Raw genomic sequence first — 16,538 nt, forward strand, 5'->3', positions numbered from 1 at the left:
CTGATCTTAAAGCTAGCTGTTGTAGTGTTTTGCATGAACTGCTCTGCTAGTGTGGTGTCCATGGGAGATATGAAGTGCAACTATCAGTTACAAAACATCTTTAAAATCTGAGTACTTCTAAAAATGGCCTTAGATTTTAGACTATGTTCCAGTTTGAAAGTGATCCAGTGCTCTGTTGTATAGTCCAAATGGCCAAAGTTCCCTGATCTGCTTCCTAAGATCCTATGATTGTCTCCACTAAACAATTAAACATTATCCAAATGGACATAGGAAAAGCCACAAGAAATTAAATTGGTAGACACAGAGGTGCTTGCAGAATTCAAATGTTTTAGTTAACAAGCAGCAGTCTGCTGAATGCAAAGGCAGATTAACATTTCAGATCGTGATTCTTTGTTAGCATCTCTGCCCACATTGTTAACTGATCCAACTGCTATTTCTTCCAGCAGACATTGCACCTTCCTTTTCCATTTTAGCGGTTATTGGAAAGCAGGCATTTTACGCAATAGTCATTTAGTTGATTTTTATATAGTTAACATATGAGAATAATTTATGTGATTATAATTCATATAATCATACTCAGTTAATAAATTAATGGCATCTCTTGTATATTTTCATCAAAATAGCATTGATTATCCTTAAAAATATATCTGTTTTATAATATGCTTTTAGATTTAGGTTTCAGATGTTTTTACATTTATATTGTCCAGGTATATTGCCCATCCTTAATTGCTCTTGAAAAGATAGTGATGAGCCACCTTCTGGAACTGTTACACTCGGAGGAATGCCAATATATTTCCAAGCCAGAGGGTGTGTGCGACTTGAAGGAAAACCTGCAGGTGGTGTTTTACTCATGAAGTCGATATCCTTATTCTGCTTAGTGGGAGAGGTTGAGGTATTCTAGGTAAGGAGCTAGAATGCAAATTCTGTGATAACTGTGCACTAATGAAAAAGGGAATGAATGATTAGGATCATGAATGGGGCTGAGTAAAGGCAGTCAATGATTATGCTCTTCAATGGGGGCCAGTTAAGTGGATTGCTTTTCTTTGGATAGTACTGAGTTTCATGAATGTTGCAATGGAATCCCAACGAGTGAAAAACATTGTTTGATAATATCAGAAAGGGAGGATCTAAGATGGCACCAGAGGGTAGTTTCTTCGAGATCATCTGTGAAACAGCTTAAATTCCTCTCTTTAATGTCTCCTTTTTCTGTTTTCAAGGTGGTTGTGGTTCTGTCAGAGTCTATGAGGAATCTCACTCTAACTGAGGCTCTTTAGGATGGTGGATTCCCACTTACGGAGTTTGCCAACCTGCTGTTTTTGATATCTCCGGAAGAGCAGCCTAGGAGACGATCACCTCAGGGTATGGCATCATGTGGCCTCTGTGGACACAATTTCTCACTGGTGTCATTAACTGGAAGGTCACAGAGATCATAACATCAGGCTGTTGGAGGCCTCTGAACTTGGGTGATCTCTCCCTCCCTCCCTCCCTCTATGGAGGTGGAGAGAAGTCTGCTGGTTGTTGAGTTGGGTGAGCCCAACTTAAGCATCGCTTCAGACTGTAACAGCGAAACAGCAATATGTTGGTCTCCCTCTCATCGTGGAAAGGGTGAAACCTCTCTGTGAAAGAGAGCCATGGCATGTCGAAGTGCTGGGTTATGGGCTGTAGTTTTTGATGGACCTGGATCATGTTTCTTCGGGGGCTTTGTTATTGCTTGCTTGTTGGGTGGTGGGTGCTGATGCTTCCTCCTGGAACAAGTGGAGAGAGGGGCACGGGAGAGTGTTGATGCTTTGCTGTTGCTTGTGCATGGGAGGAGGGAGGGGAGTTTTAGGGTTCTAACATTTTCCTGTCATTCATTATTTGGGGTTTTCTTCTGTTTCATGGATGTCTGCGAAGAGGAAGAGTTTCAGGTCGTATATAGTATACATTCTCTGATAGTAAATGGAACCATTTCACTGTTGAATCATTGAACCATTGAGAGGTTTTGGGATGTTGAGAAGTGAAATGCTTTCTGCAAGGTATCCGGATCTGACTTACTCTAGTAATACCATTTACATCTTTGGTTTAATTCATTGTCTAGGCAGTGGTGATCCTTTTGCTGTGTTGATGGTGGGGGACTCCACTATGTTAATGTTAAGGGTATGTAAATAGATTGCTTCTATTTAGAGCTGGTCATTGCTTGGTATGTGGGTGACATGAATTAATTCTTTTCAACAAAAAGTGTGGAAGGAAATAAACCCTATTCACTCAGTTCTGATATTTGATAAGAAGATCATATCTGAAGCAGCTGAAGATCATTGGGCACAGGTCCCTGCCCTGAAGGACTCAGAGGTGTTGGGATTATTGATATCTGAACACAACTATTTTCATTTTTGGGAAGGCTGACTCCATCCAGTCATGTGTTTCATCCTTTGATGTTCATTGACTTCAGAATCCTTTGATTCTGAATGCTGTCAGAATGCTGTTTCTATGTCTAGGGTTGTCTCTCTTACCTCACCACTGACAATAGACAATAGACAGTAGGTGCAGGAATAGGCCATCCGGCCCTTCTAGCCAGCACCGCCATTCACTGTGAACATGGCTGATCATACACAATCAGTACCCCGTTCCTGCCCTCTCCCCATATCCCTTGACCCCGCTATCTATAAGAGCTCTATCTAACTCCCTCTTGAATGCATCCAGAGACTTGGCCTCCACTGCCTTCTGGGGCAGAGCATTCCACATATCCACCACTCTCTCTGGGTGAAAAAGTTTTTCTGCATCTCTGTTCTAAATGGCCTACCCCTTATTCTTAAACTGTGGCCTCTAGTTCTGTACTCACCCATCAGTGGGAACATGCTTCCTGCCTCTAGCGTGTCCAATCCCTTAATAATCTTATATGTTTCAATCAGATCCCCTCTCATCCTTCTAAATTCCAGTGTATACAAGCCCAGTCGTTCCAATCTTTCAACATATGACAGTCCCGCCATTCCGGGAATTAACCTTGTGAACCTACGCTGCACTCCCTCAATAGCAAGAATGTCCTTCCTCAAATTTGGAGGCCAAAACTGCACACAATGCTCCAGGTGGGGGTCTCACCAGGCCCTGTACAGCTGCAGAAGGACCTCTTTACTCCTTTACTCAATTCCTCTTGTTATAAAGGCCAGCATGCCATTAGCTTTCTTCACTGCCTGCTGTACCTGCATGCTTGCTTTCATTGACTGATGTACAAGAACACCTAGATCTCATTGTACTTCCCTTTTTCTTAACTTGACTCCATTTAGATAGTAATCTGTCTTCCTGTTCTTGCCACCAAAGTGGATAACCTCACATTTATCCACATTAAACTGCATCTGCCATACATTTGCCCACTCACCCAACCTGTCCAAGTCACCCTGCATTCTTATAACATCCTCCTGACATTTCACACTGCCACTCAGCTTTGTGTCATGGGCAAATTTGCTAATGCTACTTTTAATCCCTTCATCTAAATCATTAATGTATATTGTAAACAGCTGCGGTCCCAGCACCGAACCTTGCGGTACCCCACTGGTCACAGCCTGCCATTGAATTAGAGAGCTTAATTCCAAAGGAACTTGGGAGCACTGCAGCACAGAAACAAGTCTTTTGGCCCTTTTAGTCCATGCTGAACCCTTATTCTGTCTAGTTCAATCAACCTGCACATGGACCATAGCCTTTTCCCTCCTTTCCTTTCCCTGTACTTATTCAAACTTCTCGTAAATCTTGGAATGAAACATGCATCCATCACTTTCAGTGGTAGCTCGCTCATGGAAGTTCTCCCTCAGGCTCACCCTAAATATTTTACATTTCAACCTTAGCCCATGATCTTTAGTTATAGTCTCACTCATCCTTAGAGAAAAAAAGCTTGCCTCCAACTTCCCTATCTATACCCCTCATAATTCTGTACATATCTGTCAAGACTCTCTTCATTCTTCAACTCCAGGGAATAATGTATTCAACCTTTTCCCATGTCTCTGGTCGTCAAGTCATGGGAATATTCTTGGGAATTTTCTCTGTTCTCTTTGTCCTGTTGATAACATTTTCCATCTCTTTATGTCATGGTCCGGTCCGAAAAGTCTGCATTCCTGCTCACAGTCTGGTCCGTGTTCCTTATTCCAGGTTTTCCCTTTTCTGTTGGGTGCTCTAATTGAGGCACCTGATTCTCATTTTGGGATGGCTACATAAATAGCTCCTGGGGTCAACTTCATTTGCTGAAATGGCAAGTGGATTGGAAAAATGAATTAAAGGGAAGGCATTTCTTTTCTAGTCACCCTCTAGTTAAAAATGTCTCAGACTGTTACTCTTCAAATCATAGAGATATGGTGAAATTAACAAGACTTAGGTTGGGGCATTGTGGGCTAAACTAAAACATCCAACTGCATTATGTGACTGTGGTAGTCCAGAGACAGTTCAGTATGTTTTACTTAGTATTGATTGATATAAAATTGAAAGAATAATATTGTTCAAGAGGCTGTCTGACTTAAGTGTATTTCATTTTTTTATTAAATCTTTGTTTGGCCACCAAGAGAACCACCATCTTATTGAAAAGTTTATTACTCTGTTTCTACATGTGACTAGTTTATATTTGAGAATTTGAGTTTCTTGAAATTCTATAATTAATTGTATATGCTGCGGAGGGCAGTAATACGCCTAGGTGCGTCTAAACTGCCAGAAGAAGAAGAAGAAGAAAAAGAAGAATAAGAATAAGAAGAGGCTTCACTTGCTGGACTGTTTCCTTCCCCTCACCGTCCTCCTGAAACCTTGGCCTGCAACCTTACCTGTATCGCTGTCAAGTTCTACTGCTGGAGCAAGACTGGAGCCTTGCTGTGTCTAGATAAGGAACTGTCTATTGTTGTTTGGAACTGTCTCTATGTCCATGCCTTCGCTAGGTAGATCTGGCAGTTTCTGCTACCCTGTACTGGGAACTGTCTGTGTTCTGTGTATGAGTCCTGGCCCTACGTCCTGCTCCCTAGGAGGGGTCCTGACTCTGTGTAGAGCCCCGGCCCCAAGTCCTGTTCCTAAGGAGGGGTTCCGGCTCTGTGTTCTATGTCCCTGTGTTGCGGTGCCCCTCCAGACCGAGGCTCGGTGTGGCGGTGTTGAGTCAAGGCTTTGGGTTCTTGTCCTGTCCGTGTGCCTTGTCCTATGCTGGAGTTCCATGTCTAGTCCTGCAGCCAAGCCTCGAAAAACTCTAACCATGTTCAGTCCTGTAGCCACGTCATGTCCTCACCTAGTTCCGGGGTTTGAGTCTGAGTCAAGACCTTGGTCCTGGGTCCTTGTTCAGTCTCTGACTCGGAGTCCAAGCTCAGGCTCCTAGTTCCCAATTCCTTGTCCTGGTCCTGCTTTCCTAGCCCAAGTCAGTGTTCCTCTCTCAGCTCCTAGTCTGTGTCCTGTCCCATCCCTAACTCTAGTCCAGTCCAGTTCCTAGTACTTCAGTGTCTGTGTCTTGCATTTGGGTCTGCTCCCAGTGCCCACCTTATGACACTTTACTGATGATTGAGAGTAGGCAGGTGGATCAGTATTCAGGTTGTATAGATTGAATAGCTTCAGTAATACTGTTGAATAAATGTCTTCTCATGATTGTGCTGAAATAGTTTGGGAAGATGTACAGATAAATTTGGAGTGTATCTTCAGTCTTCAGATTTGCAACTGGGATGTTGTCTTGTCCATTCCCATGCTGTGGTCGTCGCTCTCTGAAATTCTTTGATATCACAGGGACTGGATCAAATTGTTTAAAGATGATTGATTCTCTGACGAAATGGGAAGGTTGCAAAATCTTGAGGAGACCGAAGTGTTCAAACTAAAGGTGAATGTCATTGCTTCAGCCTTGCCTTTGGCAAATACATACTGAATCCCATGACCACTATGCGATGGGTTATACTTCATCACATTGGCTGCTTATTGGTCCACAAACCACCATTCATGCTGCAGGACTTGAGCTTTAGTTGTGGGAGCATTTAACTCCGTATATTGCTCTGTGATACAGCTTTACCAAGTTGTAACCTTGTTTTTCTACAACTGTCTTTGCTTCGAGCATCTTTTGCACTTTGAATAGATCTGGTTCTCTGACTTGATAGAACTGATGGGAGTGTGGGGGGGGGTTAAGCCAGAACAAGGAGTTACACATTTTGGTGGAATCCTCGTCTGCTGCAAATCACAGTCCACAGTGCCCCATATATTCCCAGTTTTGGTCTGTTTTACATCAATCCCATGGTGGGATCCCACACTGTTAACAATTCCACTCTTCCCTCATAATAACATCAGCTTTCATCCTCCCCACCAATTGCCACTAACCTACATGAGGCAATGAACCTACCAACTAACACACTTTTGGCACATGGAATAAAACTGGAAGGCCTTGGTGAAATTAATGGAATAACAAGGAGAATGTGTAAACTGCATACAGACAGCACCAGAGGTCACAATTAAACCTGCAGTAGCTCTATGAAGCAAATTGGCAGACGAACTGTCCACTGTACCACGTAAGAAGGATAACAGGAATTGGGGAATTTCAAGTCAATTTCTTCTTTCCAGATATATAAAAGGAAACTACATTTTTGTAATAAATTCCAGTAGGAATATTCTTTTTTGTACAGATTGAATTCATATTGAATAAAGCATCTCTTGATTTTGTTTTTGAGGATTCTGCAAAACTTGTTCTATTTGGAATTTATGTTGAAGATAATGGCAATTTCAGAAGAAATAAAAGCTGGATTTTTAAATTATATTTCAGTAACTGGAATGTTCCATTCATTTTCAAATCTCATCTCTTGACTAAACAGAAGATTGACCCCTGTGGAAAAGGCATAATTTGCGATTAGCTGTGAGTAGCAAAATCATTTTTAAATAATCATTTTCTATTTTCTCTTTGTCAGCATCATTACATTTTTCCATGATTTACATCAATAATCAATTCATAAAAGCTACCATGATGTAAAGGAATACACTGGACAGAAGATTATCTGTTTCCTTGATGTTAAAATGCACCATCTGTTTTTTTGTGAGCGGCACACTAATGAACCATGTATTCAGAGTTAAGAAGGGAAACAGATAATTTTATGTTCTTGTTTACTGCAAGGAAAGGTTGCCTCTGAAGGGGTGTAAAGTAATGAGATTGTTCAGCCCTATAGAGAGTAATGTTTCTGTGATGGAATAGAAACCAAGGAATTGTTTATTGTCTCATTATTTTTATCCAAAGTGCAAAAAAACCCTTTAAGTAGAAACCAGCATAATGCTGAAAGAAGGAGAATATAACACTTAATTCATATTTTGGTTTGTCAGAAGAAAAGATAAGTAACCTTGAGCACATGCAAAAATATCTGGTGTTGTGACTGACTCAGAGCTGCTGGTTTTAACATTCGACAAGCTGTGAGGCACCAGAGCCTTGCTTGCCATACAGTATATTGATTTGTGCTGAGATCTATCTGTACAAGAATTCCATTCTTTTTGTCACCTTTGTAAATTGATTAACATTCTTGAATAGTCCAATTACCATCTTTCAAAGTGCGACTGCAGCTTCTGTGAATGAGCAAAAAATAATAATAATATTCATAATTAGACAGGAAGATATATTGGACATGGGTGAAAGTAATTCTGCACCTAGAGCTGGACTGAAAAAGCAATAAAATACAAAACTTGCTGTGATGAACTATTGGGTACCAACAACCATTATTTAAAAAAATGACAATGGAAATCCCACTCCTTTAGTTTATAATCACATTGATGGAGTCCATTTGACACAAAAGGTCCATGCCAGCTCCCAAAGGAGCAATCCTATTAGTCCCATTCTCCATTTCTCTTTCCTCCTGCACCTTGCGCTCTCTTTCGTAGATATTTCAAAGCACCTTCAATACTTTTTTGCTATTGTATTACAGTAATGGAAAATGTACAGTGGCTAACCAGTCTTTGTGATATGAGACAAAAGCTGAGCACCAAAAGAAAACTCGTCTACTCACCGAAAGAAAGGGCCCAAGTTCGGATGGACAGCACTCAAGGTCAGAATCAAACCTGGAGTTGTAAGGTAGCAGGACTCCTTACAATATTCTGCTTTGAGTTGTGTGACAGAACCTTACCTATAAGAGTGGGACATTCTGTTACTGATATGTTGAAGAAGAGTATGTTGTAGGTGATGCAGAATAGTGAACAATGTTGGCCAGAAGCTAAGAACATACCACTGCATTCCCTGTATACTCTTAACTTAGAAGAGCTGAGTTCAAACCCAATTCCAACATTCCCAGTGTTATTTAATTTTTATTTGTGCAACTTGTTTTTTGAACATCTGTTGTTTGTCAGCCTTTGTGTATGTAGAGATTGTTGTATTTCTTTGTATGTCTTTATTTTCCTGTAAATGCCTGCAAGAAAATGAATCTCGAGGTAGAACATGAGAACTTATATATACTTAGTTCATAAATTTACTTTGACTTTGAAAGTCTCAGACAACACAGGCTAAGCTGAAAGTATACAATGAAGCAAAGGTATTTTTAGATTAGACATTAAACAAATGATTCCTGGTGGCTATATATCCAGTGGGGAGTGACAGAGTTCTTTCATATTCTAGTCAATTCTCATCTCTCATCATCAAGAACTGAGTAGTCAATTATATATCCTGTTGATAAATCCTGTAGGTATTAATATTGAAGTAGTAAAATGGATTCAACAGTGGCTGGATGGGAGATGCCAGAGAGTAGTGGTGGATAACTGTTTGTCAGGTTGGAGGCCGGTGACTAGTGGTGTGCCTCAGGGATCTGTACTGGGTCCAATGTTGTTTGTCATATACATTAATGATCTGGATGATGGTGTGGTAAATTGGATTAGTAAGTATGCAGATGATACTAAGATAGGTGGCATTGTGGATAATGAAGTAGGTTTTCAAAGTTTTCAGAGAGATTTAGGCCAGTTACAAGAGTGGGCTGAACGATTGCAGTTGGAGTTTAATGCTGATAAGTGTGAGGCGCTACATTTTGGTAGGACTAATCAAAATAGGATATACATGGTAAATGGTATGGCAATGAGGAATGCAGTAGAACAGAGTGATCTAGGAATAATGGTGCATAGTTCCCTGAAGGTGGAATCTCATGTGGATAGGGTGGTGAAGAAAGCTTTTGGTATGCTGGCCTTCATAAATCAGAGCATTGATTACAGGAGTTGGAATGTAATGTTAAAAATGTACAAGGCATTGGTGAGGCTGAATTTGGAGTATTGTGTACAGTTCTGGTCACCAAATTATAGGAAAGATGTCAACAAAATGGAGAGAGTACAGAGGAGATTTACTAGAATGTTACCTGGATTTCAGCACCTAAGTTACAGAGAAAGGTTGAACAAGTTAGGTCTTTATTCTTTGGAGCATAGAAGGTTGAGGGGGGACTTGATAGAGGTATTTAAAATTATGAGGAGGTTAGATAGAGTTGACGAGGATAGGCTTTTTCCATTGAGAGTAGGGGAGATTCAAACAAGAGGACATGAGTTGAGAGTTAAGGGGCAAAAGTTTAGGGGTAACACGAGGGGGAATTTGTTTACTCAGAGAGTGGTAGCTGTGTGGAACAAGCTTCTAGTAGAAGTGATAGAGGCAGGTTTGATTTTGTCATTTAAAAAAAATTGGATAGGTATATGGACAGGAGAGGAATGGAGGGTTATGGGCTGAGTGCAGGTAGGTGGGACTAGGTGAGAGTAAGCGTTCAGCACAAACTAGAAGGGCCAAGATGGCCTGTTTCTGTGCTGTAATTGTTATATGGTTATATGATATCTGTGGTACAGTACCATGTTTAGCCAGTCTGCATTACTCCCATTCTTTGTAACAGTACATCAGTATTTCGAAGATCCTGAATGGAATGTAGAACAATGAGGAACACTCTTTATGAAAATGTTTAAAATGATGAGAGGTATATATAGGGTGGAAAGTAATAATCTTTTTTATGGGAGGTTCCCAAAGCTAGGGGACATATGTTTTGGGTGAGAGGGGAAAGATTTAAAAGGGATCTCCAGGGCAACTCTTTCATGCAGAGGGTGATGAGTATGTGGAGTAAGCTGCCACAGAACTGATGCAATTGGATAGGCACTTTGAGGAGTGAAGTTTAAATGGATACGGGCCCAATATATGAATGTGGGACTGGGTGGGTGGACAATTTGTTTGGTGTGGACAAGTGGGGCCAGAGTGCCTGTATCCTTGCTGTGTTACACCATGAATCTTGCTCAATGATACATAAGGTACAAACTCAATTTCCATCTTTTTCAAGACTTGCCATTCGAGCTCTATACATGATCAGAAAAGAAGAAAAGTTGTCACCTCCAGGGATCTCCAAGTCACTCAGTATCTTAAGTCTATAGCAGTGATCATCAAGGCTTGCCAAGGGACCCATTAGAAATGTTGATTCACAATTGGTTATTTTCTCCTTACATCTTAACCACCCAGAAAATATGATGTCCTTAGTTTAGTTTTGAAAGAGAATTTGTATCTGCACTTGACAACTTTTGCCTGTTTCTTGCTCCTGTTAACACTATTGAAGAACCATTAAAGCTTGCTTGGCCTCCTTGGAATTCTCAACAGTTAACAAGAAAAGGCACTGAGGAAGAGAGTAGAAGAATAAGCTTGAGCACAAAATCTCTGTAAACTGAACTCTTATTTGTAGGAAAGGATACTGCCACCTCAAACCAATGTGCATCTGGATGCTCTCAGCTTGAAAGCCCAGATACCAAAATGAAATTTGTCACAATGAAGACACAGAGATAAAATGTGTGTACGATTTCAAAGAGTCCTCAGTTAAATTAAAATGCCAGTGGATGTGGGTTTGTGATATGCTGGGCAGTTTAGGTTGCAGCCTTCCCCCTACCACCCCTTCATTATATTATCCAGATCTCCTCTTGATGCAGCTTACATTCAGACTTAAGAATTCGCCTCAGTCATCATTCACCTTGCCAGCAAATCCAGCGAATGTCAGTCCCCAGGAGCAAAGGTTATGTCTTGGTTCTAAGGTCGTCAGGGGTGTCAGCTAACCAAATCACTGCCTGCTGGATCCAATTTTCCGCTCTGCAGCTCAGGCTGCTGAATCCAACTAATCAGTGATACAGATGACCAAAACACATGGATTTGTAGAGAGGAAATGACAATATTTATGAAGGATTTATGAAAGATTCACAAAAACATGGAATCTGACAGCACAGTAGGTGGTATTTTGGCTCATTCTGACTGTGCTAGTTCTCTGTAAGTGCTATCTTCCTATTTCCATTTACAAAGCCCTGAAAACTTTTCCTTTGCTAATATATATCCAATTTACTTCTGAAATGTTCTGCAAACTTAATTTTACCATTCCTTCAAGCAGCTCATCACATAAAAAAAAACAATTTGCCTCATTCTAACCTTGGCTGTTTTCCTAACTGAATTAAATCTGTGTCCTCTGATAAATGACTCCAGTGCTGATGGAAAAGGGTTATCTATATTTACTCTATGGATTAGTTCCTTGGGGTGGCATACCACCCCACCAGGTAAGAATGCATTCCAAAAGTTACCTCTTTCATCCCTATCTTCTTCCGGTTTCTTTCAGTGAAAAATAGCCATATGAAGTACATATACTAAAAATGTGTTCTGGTTAACAAATCAGTATCTGGGAGTATGCTTTACAGTTATGTGCAAAAGTCTTAGACACAATATATAGCAAGGGTGCTTAAGACTTTAGCACTGTACTCTATTTGTGAATGTGGAGTGCGAGTTTGTAAATCTGGCAGGAGCAAAGGATGTTGGGAAAGGTGAGGGTGGAGTGCCTTTGGAGGAGTTGGGTCACATGGCACAGAAGGAATGTCAGAGGTAGGGGTTGGCTCAGGTGCAGGCACACCATCCTTGAGACAACAGGCAAGGTCATTAGGATTCTAATTCCAAGGTCTATTGATCATTACAGATTGTCTCTTTAATGCATCCTGCTTCCTCCCCTCTCCCTTACCCTTTTTCCAACCACAATTTCCCTCCACCTGCCCCCTTCCCACTCTCAGTCCACAATAGAGACTCATATCAGAATCAGGTTTATCTTCACTCACCTATGTCATGAAGTTGTTTTTTTTTTTCATTTTTGCGGCAGCAGTACAATACAATATATAAAATTATGATAACACTGTGCAAAAGACTTAGGCATCCTAGCTCTATATACATGCCTAAGACTTCTGCACAGTACTGTACATCTTTACTGCTTCTAACATTCTAACATGGAAATAAATGTTTCTTGATTATTCTTTCAAGGCAGCCAGATACTTTCCATCTTCTTGAGGCCTTGTATCAAGTGTTCCATTACAATTATTCACACCCTCTGTCACATTCCTCATTAAGGTTAATCACATCTTAAATTCATTGCTAACATCAGCAGTCTCCCGTGTCATCAGATTAAAAGAAAATGGGAAGCAACAAAAAAGAGTTGGAACAAAGAAAATGCAGCAAATCTGATGTATTGATCAGTGTGTAATCACACTGAATGTCTAGGATGGGCTAGGTATAACGTGGAGCTGAAATGTTCAGTTTAACCTACTTGAAAATTAAACCATCACAACCTGGAGATTTGGTTAGGAAGAATCTCTGATTATTGTTTCTTCCCTCAGATGATTGCTTTTTGTTGAAGTAAATCATTCTCTATCCCTCATTCCAATGATAAAAAAAACTAATGAAATGATAAGTTATGGAATTTCCTTTATCCATGGTCCATGAAGTCCCCTACTAGGATCGATTGGAAGGATGGTATAGGTGACAATGTAATTATCCAGCAAAGCATGACAGAATATAAGTCATAATTTTAAAAACTTCATCTTGTTTCTCAAAACGTTAACTGCAATCTTTTCCTATTTGACCAAAACATCATTCTTGCAGTTCAAGAAAGTAAAAATTATAGTTATTACAAAGTGTATAAAGAAGTGTATTGAGACTGTGTCTAAAGAATCATGGGGAAGACTTATCAATGTTTTTGCTTTCTTCCAAGACTGAGGAGCTTTGGCTTGTCACTGAGCACTTAAAAAAAAACTTACACCTGTTTTTTTGTTGAAAGTATATCCTGATAAGTTGCATCATGGTCTGAGACAAGAATATGAATACATAGGAAGGTGATCAGTATTATTTACATAGCATATACTGCATAGAACCAAGCCATTTGGCCCATCCAGTCCCTGTCTTTAAGATCCACTTAAACTTTATCTATCTTTCATGATCTGCATCTATTCTTGTTGAGTATCTTTTATTGACTATCTCTAGGTGTGCTTTCTTCCACAAATAGAAATATTATTTCAGCATGCGCTCTGTCAGTACCTTCACTCATTTTCAAGGTCTGTATTAGATGATCCATCTATCTTCATTCATCAACAGATCCTTAGAGATCTGAGCTGCAGAAAACCAAGTTGTGTGAATCTATTGTTTGACCATCATAACTCATGGTGTCTGAATAACAAACTTGTATTTGGTCAGCTCTGAAGGATTGCCACAGACTTTGCAATTTAAAGAGAGCTCCTAAAACATCATCTGCCCCATGCGAGGCTCCAGTCTACTCCAGATGTCCTGCTGCATTATTGACCTGTTACAATATATGACATTGGAAAGTCCAAATACATTCAATGGAATTGCTGACTAAGGTGCCTCAATGGCAGTAGTACAGTGAATATCAAAGCTAAGATTTAAAACATCAATGGTAAAAAAAAATAATGAAATGATATGTTATGTAAGTTCCATTATCCATGGTCCATGAAGTCCCCTACTAGGATTCGGTTGGAAGGATGGTGATAGGTGACAATGTAATCATCCAGCAAATGATGACAGAATATAAGACAAAATCTTAAAAACTTCATCCTGTTTCTTAAAATCTTAACTGCAATTTTTTTTCCTATTTGACAGAAAAATCATTCTTTCAATTCAAGAAAGCAAAAATTACATTTGTTATGAAGTTCACAAAGAAGTGGTATTGAGAGTGTGTCTAAGGAATCACAGGAAAGACATGCCAATGTCTTCGCTTTCTTCCAAGGTTGAGGAGCTGAACACTTTAAAAAAAAAACAACGTATTCCCATTTTGTTGTTGAAAGTACATTGTGATAAGTTGCATCATGGTCTGATACAGGAATTTGAATACATGGGAATCTTCCCACCCAGCGTCCATATGAGGCCCTGCCTCAGGAAAGAAGCATCTATTATCAATGCTCACTGACATCTGGGTAAAGTTATTAATTTTTGCACCTACTGTAAGCCAGGAGGTACAGAAGCCTGAAGCCCCACACCATCAGAATCCAGAACAGCTCTTCCCTTCAACTGTTTGTTTCTTGAACCAATCTACATAATCAAAACTTCAGTGTAGCAACACTATGACAAATTTAGCCACTTTGAATTAAAATATACTCCTTTTGGTTCTTATTGTGTTTTTTTTCTTAAGTGATTTTTTTCATAATTTATGTTTTTCTTGTGAATGTTGCCTGTGATACTGCTGCAAGTAAATTTATCATTGCACACTTGCATACATGTATGTACTCATGCATGTGATATTAAATTCAATGACCTGATTTGACTTGGAAATTAAATGTCTTCTGTTTATCAGACAAGAGATAATAAACATTTCAGTGATAGTAATAACATATAAAATATCCAGATTCAAGTGCCATGATTTCTGCTACAGAAAATTAAAATATTTCTAGAAAATACAGATGCAACTGTACCATAATTGCTGGAAAATTCACTGAATAATTACATGTACATAGGTGATTATATATAAGCATAGGGAAGTTAAACTACAAGAAAAATAAAAATTCGGCATACTAATCCAACACTTCTGATATAATTGAAGTTAATAAAGGTCTCAGTATGCTGTGGCATGCAAAGCAGAAATTAGAATATATGTGCAGATTCCAAAAAAAAATCCAGAGGGAATGAACTTTTGAATAAGAATAAACTGCCAGAAATCTACTGCAGTAGCTTAAATGTAGCATCCACATCCAGTACTCAGTCCAGTCTCCTTCCTCCTAACATCCTCCAGAATTGTTCACTTACAATTTGTACTTAATGATATTTCAGACATCCACAATTACTGCACAAGAAATCATTTGAGTCACTGCCCAAAATAATTTAAAACTGAAAATTTGTCTCGCAACATTAACTTTGTTGTTTAAACACCAGACATTCTCACTTGTACAGACACCAGCTGCCGCTGAACTATTGCAGAGAGAAGCATGCTCATAGGGAAGCAATAATGTTATCAGAAATGCACTTCAATAACCTGATTTTGGAAATTCACTATTGTGTGCATTGCCTTTGTTGTTCATTGTGTCAGTTTACATTATACTTTACACTGCAACTAGTGTATGTGGTCAGTGAATCTGTAGAAACTGCTGCACATGCATTGGTGGATGAATTTCTCATAATACAACTGTCTTCTTCTCCCTGAGTAATTATAAATTGAATCTATAGTTTCTAAACACCTGTAATCTCCATTTAGAGACATTCTCAGAGACATTCAATCATATTTTCAGACACAAGAGCCACTAATCACCTGCCACCTCATGCTCCATTTCTTCCCCCCACCATTTTATACTAGATATCTCCCCAGCTTCTTTCCCTCTTCATCCACCTTTCCAAATGTTGTGATCTTGGAATTTTCCAAATGTTGCAAGACAAACTTCCATATTTTTGCAATTGTACTTTGAAGTGCTGAATTAAACCATTCACCCTCAAACTCCTGGCCATATTTCCCTCAAATTTCCATTCAGTCAGCATGAAGGCTGACTTATGCAAAATAATTTGATATCACAAACTGACTGCAATGTGACACTGGAGGATTTGCTTGAAGGTTTAAAAGAGGTTTGTTTGAAACAAAACAGTAAATCTAAATAAGTTTACCCTAAATCTAGTTTACTTTCTCTGTATTTCCTTTTCAGATCCTGTGCAGAATTTGCATATAAATCACTTCACAGGATAATATAACTGTTGACTTCGAGATATTCTAGTGTTCCAATAATTTAGATTATTATTGAGAATAGATTTAAACATATCATGGATACTGTGGCTTGTAACTAATACTTGTATCAAAGTTGTCTGGTCTACATGTCAGACATCAAGTTTTGACCATCAAGCTGTACTTGGGCACATGTCACTGTGGGGGCAGTTAAACATTCAGCTGAAACGGCTTACTTGTATGTGTTATCCTTTAGAAATCCAGAATGTTTAACTGCCCCCACTGTGACACGTGTTTGAGTACGTCTTGATGGTCACATATGGTGTCTGACATATATTGTTTGCACTGGAGTTGTTTTTTATTACGTTATGATGTTGCTTAATAGACCAGTGAAGCAATTTGCTTGTTACTACCATGTGGATGTGTTCAATCATGTACATCCAATAGATATTAACACTGGTTTGATTGGCTTCTTTCCAATGCATTTCAGTGCCAAATTATTAGATACCACATTCCCAACATGCAACTGTAGAAGATATTTTAAATGGTGAACTTTATCTTACAGAATGCACTACGAGAGAACAGGCCCTATAGACCATGCTCCAAATATTTCATTATAGTCAGTGCAATAATAATATTGCACTGAAGAAG

At 39.4% G+C, this 16,538-nt stretch overlaps 1 long non-coding RNA gene across 1 annotated transcript; it reads left to right on the plus strand.

Moving 5' to 3' along the window:
- Window positions 1–6,655: 6,655 nt before the first annotated feature.
- LOC140742118 (uncharacterized) lies at window positions 6,656–14,315 on the plus strand. The gene is made up of 3 exons (XR_012102224.1): window positions 6,656–6,817; window positions 7,869–7,988; window positions 13,847–14,315. It is a non-coding gene; the product is annotated as an uncharacterized lncRNA (long non-coding RNA).
- The last annotated feature ends 2,223 nt before the right edge of the window (window positions 14,316–16,538 follow it).

Source organism: Hemitrygon akajei, chromosome 19, assembly GCF_048418815.1.
Source record: "Hemitrygon akajei chromosome 19, sHemAka1.3, whole genome shotgun sequence".
In the NCBI taxonomy this organism is placed as follows: domain Eukaryota; kingdom Metazoa; phylum Chordata; class Chondrichthyes; order Myliobatiformes; family Dasyatidae; genus Hemitrygon; species Hemitrygon akajei.